General features: G+C 35.1%; 1 long non-coding RNA gene across 1 annotated transcript in view; it reads left to right on the plus strand.

Annotated features, from left to right (window-relative positions):
* The window catches only part of LOC131421760 (uncharacterized), a 112,462-nt gene that overhangs the window by 20,916 nt on the left and 73,764 nt on the right, over window positions 1-17,782 (plus strand). Inside the window, exon 2 of the long non-coding RNA XR_009223947.1 lies at window positions 14,879-14,997. This is a non-coding gene — a long non-coding RNA (uncharacterized LOC131421760). The remainder of the gene's footprint in view (window positions 1-14,878; window positions 14,998-17,782) is intronic.

The following is a 17,782-nucleotide window of genomic DNA, read 5'->3' on the forward strand; positions in this document are numbered from 1 at the left end:
ATGCCAAAACCAATCATTGGCGAGAGAAATCAGAGCATCATTGTTAGTGTAGAACAATTATGAACCAAGCTCTGTAGCAAAGGAGTGAACTGGTGAAAACTGGACATACAGTTTGCTACACAAACTTATTATATATCCCTTGTAAGCCAACTCAACTACTTTCCAAGATAACAATTTCCTCTCTTTCTCTCCATTCATGCCTTCGTTCCTTCAACACACACTTTGGAGGGTTTTCTATGTGCCAGGCATTATTCTTAGTGCTGTAGACATTTCAGCAAATAAACTCTCTCTACAAACCTTTCATAGCCCTCTCCTCCCTTTCCTAAATCGGCTGATGAGTCCACTTGATAACTAAATAAGAAAATAGAAGTAATCAAATGGGGAGGATTCACCTTCCCATCACAAAATCTACCTGTGCTCGGATTCTGCTGCTTCTCTTCTGTGATAGTAGAGTAAATATATATATATATTTTTTATAGGGCAACTTTTCCACCTGTGCTCCAGATCCAGGACTATATTATTCTCGCCTTCTCAATGTCCTACCTCTTCCAGGCATACTTTCTTTTTCTTGCATCATCAATCTCGCCCTCTCTACCAATTTGTTCCATCAGTACATAAGCATGTTGTAATATCCCCCATCTTGAAGACACATTGCCCCTTAGCAGATGCATATTTTTCCAGCAGTCACTCAACTTCTATATTCCTCTTCTAAGCAAAACATCTCAACAATATTGTATATACATTCTTCCAGTATTTCACTTCACACTCTCTCTTTTACCTACTTCAATATGGCTTGTGAGCTCCATATTCCATTGAAACTTCATTTGTCAGCCTAACTAACAACTTTCCTTTGGACAATTTCAGTGGGCACGTTCCTATCCTCAGCTTCGGCAATCTCTCATCATGTTCTACACGTGACCGCTGAATTCCTCCTAAACTACCTCCTCCTTCAGTTTCAATGACGTCTCACTCTTCTTGTTATTCTCTATTTTATTTTTCATTCTTTCTCAGTTTGTATTTGCTGTCTCCTTCTCAGAAGGATTCTTAGGATTTGTTGCTGGCTTCTGTTTCTTTCCCTGCGATATCCTCTCCTGTGGTGATCTTGTAAATTCACATGGCTTTAAATACCTTATATAGGATGATAATTGCTAAATATAGGCAGTAGTCCTGCCTCCTGCCTTATCCACAACTTCACTTACTGTGATTTCACTTACCCACGGTCAACCATGGTCTGAAAATATTAAACGGAAAATTCCAGAAATAAACGATTTGTAAGTTTTAAATCGTGCACCCTTCTGAGTAGCATGATGAAATCTCGCACCTTCCTGCTCCCTCCTGCCCAAGACGTGAATTATCCCTTTTTCAAGCATGTCCATACTGTATAAGCTACCTGTCTGTTAGTCACTCAGTAGCCATCTGGGTTATCATACAACTGTTGCTGTATCGCAGTGCTTGTGTTCAAGTAACCCTTATTTTATTTAATAATGACCCCAATGCCAACTTTATTATTAGTTATTGTTGTTAATCTTTTGCTGTACCTAATTCGTAGATTGAATGTTATTATGGGTATGTATGTATAGGAAAAAGCAATATAAATAGGGTTCGGTACTATCCATGGTTTCAGGCATCCACTGGGGGTCTTAGAACGTACCCCCACAGATAAGGGAGGACTACTGTATCTCACTAAACTGCAGCCTTAGACATCTCATTGATTACTTAATATTTCCACTGAAATGTCTCATGAGCATGACAAATTTAACAAAACAGGCTTTTGATTCTCTTTCCTCTTTTTCCACCAAAAGTCAATCAATCAGTTAATAATCATGTTTCTCCACTAATCTTTCTCACCTCAGTGAGTTCCTAGACATGCCACCCAATTATTTTAATCTGAATTCTTCCCTCTCATTACCAAGCATATTCATACAAACACATATATGTAACTTGTCAGTGGGACATTCTGGTGCCTCAACTTAAAAATGTATCATAAAAAAGTTTCTTTTTAACTCCACTCCCATCACCTTAGTCATCATCATTTTCCATATAGAATATTGCAATGGCCTTCCTAAGAGGTTTCTGTCTTCATTCTTGCCCCCTCTAGTTCATTTTCCATATGATAATCAAACTGATCTTTAAGAGTGTGGTCATGTAATGTACCTCTGCTACCTAAAATGCTCCAGTGGCTTCCATTTGTGCTTAGAATAATGTCCAAACTCTTTCCCATGGCCTATGGAGACCCAAGCAATTTGACCTTGCCTATCTCTTCAACCTTACCTCATGCCACCTCCCTTTGTTCAGGGCATTCCGACACACAGGCTTTCTGACAGTTGATAAAACACATAAAGTCCTTGCTTTGCAAGTTTTGAAGACATATTAAGACCTTGAGTTTTATGTTGGGATCTTATAGGTTGGCTTACAAAACAAACCTATCTATATATTCAATAAATTTTTAATTCCTTTACCATTTCTCGGTGCAATGAAACAGCATAACACTTCTGAACCAGCCAAGTAAGTTCCTAACCTTTGTAATTGCAATTTGCTTTTCACATTAGAATAGTGCTCTTGAGTATCACCTCAGGCTCAGTTTGACCTCAATTTCTGGGACCAAACTTGACCTGAAACAGAAGGAATTTAACCACCTCACATTCTTGTGCTCAACCTTATCATTGTTGCTCATTCACACATGACGCCGGCTCAGTTCTGACTACTCAGCTTAAAATTTTACTTTGACAAGTTCTTGGCACTTAGCAGGCACTGAAATATATCTTTGTTAATGATAAGATACAGTCTTTGCCCTTAACGAGCTCTCGGTTTACATTCCCCTTCCCTATCCCTCAGCTCTATGCCTTTTATTCCAAGCTCCCATCCCTATCTGTCCACCCCATCCAAATACCCAATCTTGCCACTGTTCTTCAGCTGTGAATCCTATTTTACTCTTCCTTTTCTGGAATCTGACCAATAAGCAGATCTTTTCCTACGTCTGAGCTTCTGTGTTGTTTTGTCACTCCCTCTCCCAGAAACAAGGGCATTACCCCTAAAAGAGATCTTCCAATTTTAGAATCAGCTCCAAAACAGCAATCAGTGACCTAATAAATTGCTTAATTCAATGTATTAGTGATGTGCCCTTTATTCCTTCATATTTACCTTCAAATTCCCTCTCTTTCTATCTTTCCAGTATTTTCCAAATTAGTAAACAAAAGATGCCGCTCTTCATAACTCCTCATCTATTCCAAAAATACAACAGAGCAGTGACTATTGGTGGAATGATTATTCCACTAAACATTTTATTTCATATACAAAATGTTAGACCAAGAGTTATTCAAGAGAAATTGAATAAGTTGGAAATTTTGCCTATCTAACAAATTAAAGTTTCTATATTCTGTAAGTTTCTTTTAAAGGAAATCTATCTGAGAAGATAACTAATGTCAATAATTTGCCAGGACTTGGGTTCCATCTTTTAAAGCACTTTATAAATAATTGAATTTTAGATGAAGGAGCCAATATTTTAAAGTAGATGTGTTTACCAGATCTACAAATTAAGACATTCTCATGAAATTGTAAATTCAAATGAAGAATTTACTCAATCAATTGCTATAAATTTGCCACTATAAAGTCTCTTCTAGAAAGAAAGATAACAAGGTGGTATATTAGAAAGAAAATGGGGAGACTGATTGGTTCTAGTCTGGGATTCAACATGTTTAACTTTATGATATATTAGTTTCCACTGGGTGCTCTAACAAATTACCACAAATTTGGTGGCCTAGAATAACACACAGTATCTCACAGATCTGAAGTCGGAAATCAGTTTGACTGGGCCAGAAATCAAGGTATCAGCAGGACTGCACTCCTCTGGAGGTTCCAGAGGATAATCTGTTTTCTTGTCTTTTGCAGCTTTTTACAGGGTTTAGGATCTGGATACCTTGGGTCTACCCAAAGATTATTCAGCCCCACAATGACTTTGTGTAACTTTTGAATCTTAGTTTCTTCTATAAAATGGGGCTAATCAGGATATTTTGAGAACTGAATGAATTGAAAAGAATTAAAGTTGTCATATTAGAGGCAATTACATCTCCTAATTTCCATTTATTGTTAGCTTTATGGTTTAATATTAAACCTCTTCTTGACACTTTATATAACCACAAATTTTCAAGAGAAATTGTTGTTAGAAAAAAAAAAGAAATTAATTTTCCGTGTTTGTTTGTGACTGCATCTAATTGCTGGTTGAAGAGTGCTACTTCTCTGACTTTTTCCATTTTGGTGTTTTGGGTTATTGGAGGTTTCAGCATATTAAGAAAAGGTAATCAAATCAGTGATCACCCAGACATAATATGACAAAAGCAAATGCCAGCATATCTCTTAATGTTCCAAAAATTCATTTTGAGTGAATTGATGAGAATTATCTGGACTTTGTCATTGGAATTGCAGATATCCTTGTTCTATCTTAAACTTATCGGCCAAGTCGTCTCTTCCATTGTATGTAGAGTCACACTTAGTGAAAATAATACTGACAGTCAGAGCAAGTTAAAGGGAAAATGTATTGCCTTTGAACCAGTCTAAATTATATATCTCAAGATCTCTGAAAGTTATTAAGACAGCTAAAGATTTTTCAGAATATTTGAAACAGAAAAAGCTGTCAAATTGATACAGGCATTTGAGAGAGAAGTTGCTTCTTAGAGGGAGACACTGATTGAGACATATCAGCTTAATCTTATCAGAGACCTAGACCAGAGTTTGGAATAATAAATTTATATTACAAGTATAGCTAAAGAACTAATCCTCTACTTTTGACCATAAGCAACAACAGCTATCTCACGCTGATGTTTATTTAAGTCACTTTATTATAATACCATATTGTTAAAGAGCCTAGAATGTTGGAATTAGATTTTTTTTCTTAAGGCAAGTTTTCATATAACAACGTTGATGCCTGAGTAGAAGTCTAGACTGTATCTTTATATTGCCAAATCCATGGGCATGATATTTATTTATTGTGACCTATATCCTGGGATATGTAATTCCCAGAGTTTACCTGGTTGGCTACGTTTCATTATTCAAGTTCTGACTCAGATGTCACCTGCTAGGAGAAGCGTTTCATGAATGCCTATTCTCAATTAATATTTCCTACCTGTTTACTCTCTGTAACATCGCCCTATTTTACTTTCTGCGTAACATTTGTCTCTTTCTGAAATTACTTGTTCATTATCGTCTGTCTTTCCATAGCATATAAGCTCCATGAAAACAGACCTCCATAGCTCAAGTGCCTAATAGAGAACCAGTTCCTCTAGGCATTTCATAAATACTTGGTGAGTAAAAGAAAGACCCAAAACAATCTGATGGAGTTAAAAATACTTTTTGGATCTCGGAATTTTATGATTACATACTATGTGACATAGTCATATCTCTAAGATTGACAGACTCTACAATGAAATTCAGTACTCAAGAGATTCCCTGGAGCTTGGCAAATTCAGAGAGCATTAGAAATCCTTGCTCTCAAAGGGCCCTGGCATGCAATTCAAGTACTGATTGCAAAAGAGAGTCATAGGGTCTATCTTTTCTAGAAACATGACCTAACTACTGAGAGTCCTACCCTAGACAAATGTTCTTTAACTTTTGTGTTGAGACAAGATAGAAGGGAAAGACTGTTTTTCCTTTTGGAGCATTCTCTGATAGAAAGGGCATCAATTGACTCAGACATATGCTGAAGGATAATTGAGCTGTAAGAGATTTCCATACATAAGTTGAGATGCTCTGTTGTACTTCCCTCTAGAAAATACTATGAAAAATTCCTAATTGTTTCTAGAATTTAAACCAGTGGGAAGTTTATATTTGATGTCCTTTCCTAAATGAATATTTTTACTCCCTTCAGTATCAGTCCATCATGTGAAGTGACCTAGAGGCTTGACCAATGTAAAAGAGGATGCATGTTAAAATTCATGATTTACACTCATGAATTTATGCATATATGGATTTAACGTTTCTAGAAACAAAAAAAATGACTATTTTACTATGTACTCATCCATATTTAAAGCTGAATTTATTGTTCTGTTAATTTGGCCTTTTATTCCACTAACTTATTAGAAAAACAAGTAGAGAAAGCCACCAAATTGGTGCAAAATTATGAGGTAATTTTTGCTTGCCAGAACCAAAATATCACACTTTTCCTGATAAAAGAGAACCACCCGTCTCTCGGTCTCAATCCTTATAGTTTTGGAGGTGATAAGTCCACTCAGCTCCAGAGTAGGCCTTGATTAATATAAAATAATCACCAAATTCCACTTCCCACCCGAAATTTAGTACATAGAAGAGAAGCGAGACAACATCATTTAGATCCTGAATCAAGCTTCATTTGAAACCAGTCCCATCCCTGGATTTTCCAGTAATCTGAGTCAACAAATACACTTTTAGCTTAAGCCATTATGGGTGGGTTCATTTTCACATGCAACTAAAACATTACCAATTAATAGTCGATGAGTTTTACGTGTAATACTACTAACTTTCCCAAGATTATGTTTGGACCCAAAGGCAATATACAAAATTAAAACAAATATATCTCGAGATTTTAGAATATCCCCTGTGAAGTGAACGCTAAGGCGAATTTCTTCTTTTGTGGCTGAGATTAAATACAGGCTTCCCCATTCCCACGTAAAGTTACATGCACTTAAAATATTTAAATATGAGGAAAACAAATGTATATATGTATACATGTATATATGTATTTTGTAGATAGAGAGGGACAAATGTATATATGTATTCTGTAGACAGAGAGAGGGACATAATAGATAGGAGTAAAGGGAAAATAGTGAAAGGAATTTGCTAGTTTAAGAAGATCTCACCAAAAATAAGGCAAAGCTATTACACAAACATGCATGTCTAAAAACAGAGATCAGGTACCTTACACATCTAAAGCCACAGAATTATGTCTTATTAAAGTTTTAAAAAGTCATATGATGGTTTAAAGAGACATTTAGCAAGTCATGCGATAAGAACCCTCTGGCATTGACTCTCTAGGCTGAGACCAGCATATTATGGGGACAGAGAAGCCAGTCAATGAATGAAAACGAGGCCTACTGCCCCTTGATTGCAGCCCAGCCCAGGCAAGCAAATGGTCTAACACCTCCTGGTAGAGTCACATCTGCCTACCCCTCAATGTCGCAAGATCCTTGAGGCGGAGTCTGGTCACAGGCGGCTTCCTAGCCTGGGCACCTCACTTAAGTGACTGGCTCAGAGAAGATACAGAATAAAATATAGTATGCCTGAATTAATGAGTATATGAATGAATGAATGAATGGATTGTTTAGCTCCTACCAAATTTAAGAGATAGTCAATTTTAGCTTACTTATATCTTGAGAAGTCCAGGTCACCAAAATAATAAATGCCCTTCAGATACCCATTTGAAAAGTGCAGAGTAAACTGCAGAGTTGCATATTCTATCTCTTTGCAAATATTCATCTTCGTCTGGAGCATGCCTATTTCTGATAATTCTGCTGTTTGAACATCATCCCAGAAAATGAGTGGAACTGCCTATTAAGATAGCCATATATTCCGCATCCAACATTCCTGAAATATGCTAAATAAATAAACGTATAGTGAAAAAAATCCTGCAATTTCCCAGTGGGAACAAAAAACACCTAACTAGGGTAGCAATCAAGTATCTTCAAAAATATTTAAATATTTATATTTATTATCTACTTATAAAAAAGAACAGCAGCTTAATGCTGTTCTGGTGTTTTCTTCTTTCCATTTGAAAAATTTACGCACTGTGTATATTTTCTAAAAGATAAGATGTATTTTTAGAAGCAAGTTTTTCCTAAGAAGCTAGCTCTTTTACAACTCTTTTTTGGGAAATGAAATAAACAGAGAGAAAGTATTATTGAAATATATTAAAATGTTATCCCATAATTGTGAATATTTTTAAGACACAAGAAGAGAGTTGTTTGGAATTCTGAAGGCAGGATTAAATTGAGCATACCACAATTCAGAGTGCCCTTTGAACCCTGAGCTTTTTATTCTCGGGATATAGCCAAGGTAGCATATAAAGGTTTCAAAAAAGTAATTTCCCTTAAAATGAAAAAGCTACATCTTTTGCACCTGCCTGTAAACAACCCAAGACTCTGCTCCTGTCTAGACCTAATTCACTTAGACTCTTCAAACCAATTTTCTCAGCCTAGACTTTTAAAAGAGCAGAGTAAAAACTAAGATTAATAGAGCAACATTCCAATAATCTTAATTTTAATAGAAAATTTTATTTGTATAGCTCTTTAGAGTTCAGGAAGAGCTTTCCTATATTTTACCTAATTTGAACTTCTAAATAGCCCCTGTGAGAGTCACAAGAACGGTCCCCTTTGACCACTTATGGGAAAATGATTCATCCTCTGTTTAATAGTTTGGAAGCACAAGATTTCATGAACCTTTCGTAGCAGGCTCTTTACAACACAAATTATCCTACATACATGAAGGTGCAGGTCATGAGTAATAGATATTGCCAACTCTTATGGCATCTGCCATAGAGAAAATGACGTTATTCATGGCATTCCACAATAAGATATATCTAAGGGAACAGTGGTATTTATGAAGGTACTTCTTATTCTAATTAATATTTAATTAAATTCTTTGTTGATAGTTAGATCAGTTATCTATTGCTGCATAACAAACCACCTGAAAACTTAGAAGCGTAAAACAACAATATTCAGTTATTTTGCTTATGAGTCTGTAATTTGGTCGGGTTATGGAGTGACAGATTGTCTCTGCTTCAGCAGGATCAGGTGAAGTGGCTCAAGTGAGGACTGGAGGATTTACTTTTTTAAATTTTTTGAGGAAGATTGGCCCTGAGCTAACATCTGTTGCCAATCTTTCTCTTTTTTTTCTTTTTTCTCCCCAAAGCCCCAGTACATAGTTGTATATCCTAGTTGTATGCCCTACTAGTTCTTCTAAACCAGCTCAGCATGGCTTCATGAGTGGCGAATAGGTCCATCCTCAGGATCCTAACCAGCAAACCCCGGGACGCCGAAGTGGAAAGCACAAACTTAACCGCTATGCCACCAAGCCAGCCTGAGGATTTACTTTTAAGATGACTCACTCACCTGGCTGCCAGGTTGATGCTGGCTGTCAGCTAGGAATTCAGTGAGGGCAGTGAGTCAGGCGCTCTATTCTTTTCCAAGTGGGCCTCTGCTTGGGTTTCCTTATGGAATGGCGTCTATTTCAAAGAGTTAAAGTTCCAAGAAAGCCAGATAGAAGCTGTATCAATTTTTATGACCTAGTCTCAGAAGTCACATTGCATTGTGTCTGCAGTAGTCACAAGCCTGCCCAGATTCAAAGAGGGAACATAGACCTCACTTCTTTCTTTTTTTTTAATATATTTTTAATTGATGAGTAAGATTCACTGTGAGCTAACATCTGTTGCCAATCCTCCTCTTTTCTTGCTTGAGAAAGATTAGCCCTGAGCTTACATCTTCACCAATCTTCCTCTATTTTTTTTTTTTTTTTGTATGTGGGATGCCTCCACAGCATGGCTGATGAGTGGAGTAGGTCCACTCCTGGGATCTGACCCTGCGAACCTGGGCTGCAGAAGCCGAGCATGGGGAACCTTAACCACTCAGCCATGGGGCTGGCCCTGGCCCCACCTCTTGATGGTAGGAATGGAGGATGGGAGGGATTGTTGTAGTCATTTAAAAAATATTTAAAATATATCATTACAACAATTTTATTTTCAAGCCCTTAACTTTCAAAGACTTTTTAGAAACAATCAATCATTTATGTTACATGGCAATTTTTTTTAGAGATTTTTGAGTTAGTGTGTCAAAATTCTTCCAAATCTCACCTTTTTTTTGGAGGGGGGTTAAAAGTAAACAGGTTTTTTGTTTGTTTGTTTTTGTTTATTGCAGTAACATTGGTTTAAAACATTGTATAAATTTCAGGTATACGTCATTATACTTCTATTTCTGCATGGAATACATCATGTTCTCATGTTCACCACCCAAATAGTAATTACAATCCATCACCACATACATGTGCCTAATTATCCCGTTTGCCCTCCGCTTCCCCACTTCTCCTCTGGTAACCACCAATCCAATCTCTGTTTCTACGTGTTTGTTTGCTGTTGTTATTAGCTACTACTTAATAAGTGAGATCATGCGGTATTTGAACTTCTCCCTCTGACTTACTTCACTTTGCATAATACCCTCAATGTCCATCCATGTTGTCACAAATGGCTGGATTTCATTGTTTCTTATGGCTGAGTAGTATTCCATTGTGTATATATACCACATCTTCTTTATCCATTCGTCCCTTGATGGGCACTTAGGTTGCTTCCGAGTCTTGGCTATTGTGAATAACACCGCCCTGAACACAGGGGTGCATGTATCTTTACGCATTGGTGTTTTCATGTTCTTTGGATAAATACCCAGCAGTGGGATAGCTGGATCGTATGGTAGTTCTATCCTTAATTTTTTGAGAAATCTCCATACTGTTTTCCATAGCAGCTGTACCAGTTTGCACTTCCACCAGCAGTGTATGAGAGTTTCCTTCTCTCCACATCCTCTCCAACACATGTTGTTTCCTGTCTTATTAATTATAGCCATTCTGACAGGCGTGAGGTGATATCTCATTGTAGTTTTGATTTGCATTTCCCTGATAGTTAATGATGTTGAACATGTTTTCATGTGCCTGTTGGCCATCCGTATATCTTCTTTGGAGAAATGTCTGTTCAGGTCTTTTGCCCATTTTTTAATTGGTTGGTAGTTTTTTTCTTGTTGAGATGCATGAGTGCTTCATATATATTGGAGATTAACCCCTTATCAGATATATGGTTAGCAAATATCTTCTCCCAATTGTTAGGTTGTCTTTTCGTTTTGTTGATGGTTTCCTTTGCTGTGCAGAAGCTTTTTAGTTTGATGTAGTCCCATTTGTTTATTTTTTCTATTGTTTCTCTTGCTCGGTCAGCCATGGTGCTTGAAAATACGTTGCTAAGACCGATGTCTAAGAGTGTACTGCCTATGTTTTCTTCTAGAAGTTTCATGGTTTCAGGTCTTAAATTCAAGTCTTTAATCCATTTTGAATTAATTTTTGTGTATGGTGTAAGGCAATGGTCTACTTTCATTCTTTTGCACGTGGCTATCCAGCTTTCCCAACACCATTTGTTGAAGAGACTTTCTTTTCTCCATTGTATGTTCTTGGCTCCTTTCTCAAAGATTAGCTGTCCATAGACGTGTGGGTTTATTTCTGGGCCTTCGATTCTTTTCCATTGATCTGTGTGTCAGTTTTTGTGCCAGTACCATGCTGTTTTGGTTACTATAGCTTTGTAGTATATTTTGAAATCAGGGAGTGTGATACCTCCAGCTTTGTTCTTTTTTCTCAGGATTCCTTTAGCTATTCGGGGTCTTTTGTTGTTCCGTATAAATTTTAGGATTCTTTGTTCTATTTCTATGAAAAATGTTGTTGGAACTTTGATAGGGATTGCATTGAATCTATAGATTGCTTTAGGAAGTATGGACATCTTAACTATGTTAATTCTTCCAATCCAAGAGCACGGAATATCTTTCCATTTCTTTGTGTCTTCTTCAATTTCTTTCAGCAATGTTTTATAGTTTTCAGTGTACAGATCTTTCACCTCTTTGGTTAAGTTTATTCCTAGGTATTTTATTTTTTTTGTTGCAACTGTAAATGGGATTGTATTCTTAATTTCTCTTTCTGCTACTTCGTTGTTAGTGTATAGAAATGCAAGTGATTTTTGTATGTTGATTTTGTATCCTGCAACTTTACCGTATTCGTTTTTTACTTCTAAAAGTTTTCTGGTGGATTCTTTAGGGTTTTCTATATATAAAATCATGTCATCTGCAAATAGTGACAGTTTCACTTCTTCCTTTCCAATTTGGATCCCTTTTATTTCTTTTTCTTGCCTGATTGCTCTGGCTAGGATTTCCAATACTATGGTAAATAGGAGTGGTGAGAGTGGGCATCCTTATCTGGTTCCTGTTCTTGGATAGCTTTCAGTTTTTCACCATTGAGGATGATATTAGCTGTGAGTTTGTCATTTATGGCCTTTATTATGTTGAGGTACTTTCCTTCTATACCCATTTTATTCAGAGTTTCTATCATAAATGGATGCTGTATCTTGTCAAATGCTTTCTCTGCATCTATTGAGATGATTGTGTGATTTTTATTCTTCATTTCATTAATGTGGTGTATCACGTTGATTGATTTGTGGATGTCGAACCATCCCTGCATCCCTGGAATAAATCCCACCTGATCATGGTATATAATCTTTTTGATGTATTGTTGTGTGCGATTTGCTAGTTTTTTGTGGAGGATTTTTGCATTGATGTTCATCAGTGATATTAGCCTGTAATTTTTGTGTGTGTGTGTTGTCCTTGTCTGGTTTTGGTATCAGGGTAATGTTGGCTTCGTAGAATGAGTTAGGGAGCTTCCCCCACCCTTCAAATTTTTGGAAGACTTTGAGAAGGATAGGTATTAAGCCTTCTTTGAATTTTTGGTAGAATTTACCAGGGAAGCCATATGGTCCTGGACTTTTATTTTTGGGGAGCTTTTTTGATTACTGTTTCGATCTCCTTACTGATGATTGTTCTATCCAAATTCTCTACTTCTTCTTGATCCAGTTTTGGAAGGTTGTATGATTCTAAGAATTTATCCACTTCTTCCAGATTGTCCAATTTGTTGGCATATAGCTTTTCATAGTATTCTCTTATAATCTTTTATCTTTCTGAGGTGTCTGTTGTAATTTCACCTCTTTCATTTCTGATTTTACTATTTGAGCCTTCTCTCTTTTTTTCTTGGTGAGTCTAGCTAAAGGTTTGTCAATTTTGTTTATCTTTTCAAAGAACCAGCTCTTGGTTTTATTAATTTTTTCTATTTTTTTTAGTCTCTATTTCATTTATTTCTGCTCTGATTTTTATTATTTCCCTTCTTCTACTGCAAATCTCACCTTTTTAAAAAGTCAGTGACCTTGAAATACAGTTCTCAAAATATCCTCATGATAGATTTGTAGGCATCTAAGACTTATAAGGCTTTATAGCTGAGTAAAATTGTGAAAAAGTAATATAATTTTCTTTATTTCTGCTGATATTTTTTAAAATTTTGTAATTTTATTCACATAAAAATATCCTGGTTGATGATGTTTAGCAGCAAAATCATACTGTATTCACAATGAACCACAGCATTTCAACAATTTTTTTTCAATCCTTACTAATAGCTGACTCCAACTACTTAAAATAATGATTATTGGTTCCAGAAAAATTAATTTATCTAGTCAGTGCAAGTCAGTCTTAATTAAAAGTCAGTCTCAATTTTTGACTTCTTGGTGAGTCTATTTCTTTAGTTAATGTTCTTTTATTTGTTTGCATAGTTAAAAGAGAATTTCTATTTTTTCCAATGTTTTATTAGGAAAATGTTCAAATATATAGAAGTTGAGAAAACAGTAAACACTTATACCATTCACAAAATTGAATTATAGTCAAAATGCTCAAATATTTATCTCCCTCTCCTTCCTGAATGATTTGAAGATAAGTTATTATATCATATCTACCCATGGTACTCCAGCTTACAGTTCTTAGGAATAAGGGCTTTTTTCCTCCTTAACCACTGTATAATTATCAGCCTTAAGAAAATTAACTAACAAAATGCATGTTCAAGTTTTTCTCATGTTTCAAGAAAGCATTTGTATCAATTTTTACATTTGATTATTATGTCTCTTTAGTCTCTTTTTAACATAGAACAGTCCTTTTCCCCACTTATTTATTTTTTATGACATTGACTTGTTTTCATGAAAATAAGATTTGTGATTTGTCATAGAGAGTTTTAAAACAACAGATCTTACAGCTTTAAACAAAACATGTATACCTTATCAGGTCTTCCTCCTAGCAGTATTGAAACATTTTAATACTGCAAGTGACTTAACAGCAAGAGCCTTTAACGAGTCTTTTTCTGCCATAGTTTAGAACATACACACACACACATATACACACACACACACAAAGCATTGACTTTTCAACTGGATTGGTTAAGAAAAACAAAGTAACTATAGCTATTCATTCACTCATATACTCAACAATGAACTCAACATCTAACTTGTGCTATGTGTAAAAAAAAATCATCAGGGTTTTATATTAATTCAGATGTTGTAAAGCATAACAAAACATTGCTGAGACCAAAATGAAATGTGCCTCAGTATTTTTTAAATTAAGCAATTATGTTTACTTTTGTTTTGTAAATCAAACTGCAATAAACTGCGTCTGTTTTAAGTATACAAATCACTGGGCTTAGACAAATAAATATGTGGAAACAAAGCCACAATCAAGATACAGAGTCCTTCCATCATCCTCACGAGTTTTCCCTCATCAGTCAGCAGGCTATCCCTCCATCTGCTCCCAGACCCAGACAGCCACTGGTCTGCTTTCTGTCACTATAGAATACTTTGCATTTTCTTCAGTTTTATATAAATTAAATAATAAAATAAGTACATTTTATATTTCACTTTCTTAAAAATAATGATTTTGAGTTTTATCCTTAAGAGTACATGTATCAGTAATTTGTTACTTTTTAATTGATGGGTAGTATTTTATTGAATGAATGTACCATCTTTTTTTTTAGCTTATTTTTCTGTTGTTCAGAATTTAGGTTACTTCCTGTTTGGGGCTACTGTGAATAAAGCTGCTCTGAACATTCACAAACAAATATTTTTGTACATGTATTTTTTTATTTCTCCTCGGTAAATATCTTGGAGTGGAATGGTTAGGGTATGTGGTTGGTATTATGTTTAACTTTATAAGAGGCTATTCAAAACTGTCAGTTTATAGTAAATCTTAAAATCAAATTTTGTAATTTCTCTAACTTTCCTTTTCTTTCTTTATAATAACTGTCTTGTTTTTTATAGGTTTCCAAAAAATATCAGAAACAGCCTATTGATATCCTTCTTAGAAAGCACGCTGGGATCTTTTTTGGTGTTCTGCTGAATCTGTAGATCAGTTTGGTGAGAATTGATAGCTTAAAATAGTAAGTCTTCCAAGCCATGAACATGGTATTTTCAACATCTATCTAGTCTTCTTTAATTTTCCTGAGAAATGATAACTAGCTTTATTTTAAAGATTTTGCATTTTTTAATTAATTCCTAAATCTTTTATGGTTCATGCTATTGTAAAAGAAATTATGATATTTTTTATATGCTTGTTATATGTTGTTGGGTTCAATTTGCTAATATTTTTGGTTAGTATTTTGGGGGAGCTCTGTACATAAGCAATCTTGATCCACCATTTTACTTTTTTGTAATACCTTTGTCAGGTTTGGTATCAGAGTAATGCTAGCTTCATTTGAAAGAGTTTGTGGGAGATTGGTATTATTTCTTCTTTGAATGTTTCATAGAATTAATCAGTGAAACTATCTGGTCCTGGTATTTTTTTCTGAGAAAAATTTTCTATTAAAATTTTATGTTTTTAAATAGACATAAAGCTGTTTATATTTTCATTTAATTAGTTGTAAATTCTCGATGACGTTTTCTCTTTCATCACTGTTATTCTATTTGTTGGCAAAAAAATGTTCATAACACTCTCGTATTATTGTTTTAATGGTTATGAAATCTATAGTGATAATCTTTAATTAATTATATTAGTAATTTGTACATTTTTTCTTTCTTTCTTGTTCACTCTACCTGGAGTTTTATCGAATTCATTTATCTTTGTAATCATCATGCTTGTGGCTTTATTAATTTTCTATTTTGTTTGTTTTTGTTCTATTTCACCAATTCCTGCTCTTATTACCATTATTACTTCCTTTTACTAGAAGTAGATTCACTTGCTCTTGTTTTTCTAGCTCCTTTAGAAGGGAACTTCAACAATAATTTAATTTCTTTATTATTCTTTCATATATCATTTAAAGTATACAGTTCTCTCTAAGCATTACTTTGCCTCCTGTAAATTTTGATATATTGTATTTTCTTCATTATTCAGTTCAAAATATTTTCTAATTTCTCTCGTGATTTCTTCTTTGAGCGATGAGTTGTTTAAAATTTCCTTGTTTAATTTTGAAATACTTATGGTTTTCTTGGGTATCTTATACTTTTCTTATTTATAATTTAATTCTGTTATGGGCACATAATATATACTGTATGATTTAAGTCCTTTTAAATTTCTTGATGCTCATTGTTTTGGTCCTGGATAGCCTAAAGTCGCAAATATTCTATGTGCACTTGAAAATAATGCAGTTGTGGGATATAGTAATTTATAAATACTAATTAGATCAATATGGGTAATAGTATTTTTTCCAGTCACCTACACTTTTACTAACTTTTGATACTTTTCCATCAATTAATGAGATAAATGGATCCCACTGTAGTTGTGGACATTTGTATGTTTTCATGTCCTTCTATCAATTTTTGCTTCATATAGCTTGAGGTTCTATTATTATCTACATACACATGTGGATTGTCATGTCTTTCTTATGAACTGACTCTTTTATCATTATAAAATGTACAGTTTTATCTCTAAAAATACTCTTTGTCTTGAAGTCTATTTCTTTTGATATTAGTATAACAGTCTAGACTTTTCAAGCTTACTGTTTGTATATCTTTTTCATCCATTTACTTTGAACCAACCTGTGTCTTTATGTTGGCTCTTCTAGAAGTAACTGGGCCCTGCTTTCTTCATTCTTATTTCTCTGCCTTCTTTGTGGAGTGTTTAGTCAACTAACTTTTAATATGACTGTTAAAAGCATTAGATTTAGATCTGCAATGTTATTGTTTTCTGTTGTTGTTATTATTATTCCTTTGTTCTTCTTTCTTTCTTTTTTTTTTGGATTATTTGAATCACTTAAGAATCCAGTTTGATCTATCTCTTAGGTTTTTAGTTATACAGCTTGCATTTATTTTAGTTGTTGCTCTGGGAATTAAGATATACATTCTTAATTTTTCAAAGCCCACACAGTCATATGTCCCTAGTTATTTTTGAGTCTGTAATTTAGAATTTTCCTAGATGTTGTGAATTTTATATTGTAGAGACTCTCGTATATTCTAAGTAGGTTAGACTCTAACTTGCAACTTTGTCTTTTGAGCAGCAGCTCAAATCTCAATTAAATTTATTTGCCTCTAAGTACACTTCTTTGAGTATGCACCACCCATGCATGGTTCAGAGGGCAGGAAGAGACTTTGGTAGTCATTAAAAACAGAACTTGGGACTCTTCTCCTTGGGACTTTCCCATTTCCGGGATTGCAGCTCCTCACTTGGTGGTTGCTGCAACCATAAACTTTTTCTCCAATTCTTCATAAAAAACCATAGTGCAATTTCTGTCATAGCTTCTGCCACCCCACAGCATCATGAATCATGGTTTACCCTCAGTTTAAATCCACACAAGTAGATAAGTTACCACAAGCTGATCCATTTTTCAAGTTTTAACTCCCCTCCAAAAGCTACATGTCTTTGTTCAGTCTCTAGAAATTTCAGGTTGTTAATTTGGTAAGTTAAACAGACTTTTTTTTTTTTTTTTCGTGAGGAAGATTAGCCCTGAGCTAACAGCTGTTGCCAATCCTCCTCTTTTTGCTGAGGAAGATTGGCTCTGGGCTAACATCTGTGACCATCTTCCTCTATTTTATATGTGGGGTGCCTGCCACAGCGTGGCTTGATGAGCAGTGCATAGGTCCGTGCTGGGATCCGAACCTGCAAACCCTGGGCTGATGAACCCTGGGCCACTGAAGCAGAGTGCACAAACTTAACCACTACACCACCAGGCCAGCCCCCAGATTTTATTATTTTTATCTGAGGAAATGGCTTCGGTTAGGAGCTTATTCTGA

The sequence above is a fragment of the Diceros bicornis genome, chromosome 3, assembly GCF_020826845.1.
Source record: "Diceros bicornis minor isolate mBicDic1 chromosome 3, mDicBic1.mat.cur, whole genome shotgun sequence".
NCBI classification, from domain to species: domain Eukaryota; kingdom Metazoa; phylum Chordata; class Mammalia; order Perissodactyla; family Rhinocerotidae; genus Diceros; species Diceros bicornis.